The sequence below is a fragment of the Oncorhynchus nerka genome, linkage group LG18 (genome assembly GCF_034236695.1).
Source record: "Oncorhynchus nerka isolate Pitt River linkage group LG18, Oner_Uvic_2.0, whole genome shotgun sequence".
Lineage (NCBI taxonomy): Eukaryota > Metazoa > Chordata > Actinopteri > Salmoniformes > Salmonidae > Oncorhynchus > Oncorhynchus nerka.
Genome location: NC_088413.1, coordinates 13,645,429 through 13,646,507, shown reverse-complemented (window position 1 = coordinate 13,646,507; position 1,079 = coordinate 13,645,429).

Genomic DNA, 1,079 nt, shown 5'->3' with positions numbered 1-1,079 from the left:
GAATGTCTCCAGCTTCAGAAAAAGGACACTTCCCGTCACTCTTTCGTAACTTGGGACTCCGCTTCCCCTTTCATAATAACAACAAGGCCTGCCAAGCAGGTTTGGGTGTCACTTAGTACAGAGGTTCTGTAACCACTTCTGATTCTGAAAGAAACAAATATTCTGAAAGTAGCATTTACTCTCTTTACACTGGCAACCATATACAACGCACATCGTGGTACTTGTGAAAAGTCAAGGTATACAATTACATTTTAAAATCCCTAAAAATAAATACTGCATGGGTCTTAGTTTAATTTGCCTCCGCCTTGATCACACCGACAGTGTTGGCATTTTTTAATACACCGTAAGTACCTTCGTGTCCAATGGAACGTTGCGTTTGCCTTGCAGTGCGTTCTTTGTTGCGCGCACGGTGACGTATGCGTGAAACTGTATGCGTTGACGGGCTTGACAGAAATGGTAGCAGAAGGTGAATGTTGAACTGTTGTTGCACACATATCCAGATGATGCTTCGTACTAATATGCGCTCAGTGTGATCAAGGCGTTAGTCCTCTATCGCAGGGTTTCTGAACTCGGTCCTTGGGTCCCCTCCTTGGTGCTCATTTTGGGGGTTTTCCCCAGCAATACACAACTGATTCAAATAACCAACTCATCATCAAGCTTTAATCATTTGAATCAGCTGTGTAGTGCTGGGAAAAAAACTAAACGTGCACCCAGGGGGGAAACCCTACTCTATTGGGTACACTACCTCTAGCTGTGTGTTTCATCACCCTTGTGCTCCAATACAGCCTCCCCTCCCTAGTTTCCTACCTCTAGCTGTGTGTTTCATCACCCTTGTGCTCCAATACAGCCTCCTCTCCCTCTGGTTTACTACCCGTGTGTTTAATCACCCTTGTGCTCCAACACAGCCTCCTCTCCCTCTGGTTTACTACCTGTGCATTTAATCACCCTTGTGCTCCAACAAAGCCTCCTCTCCCTAGTTTACTACCTCTAGCTGTGTGTTTAATCACCCTTGTGCTCCAACACAGCCTCCTCTCCCTCTGGTTTACTACCTGTGTGTTTAATCACCCTTGTGCTCCAAC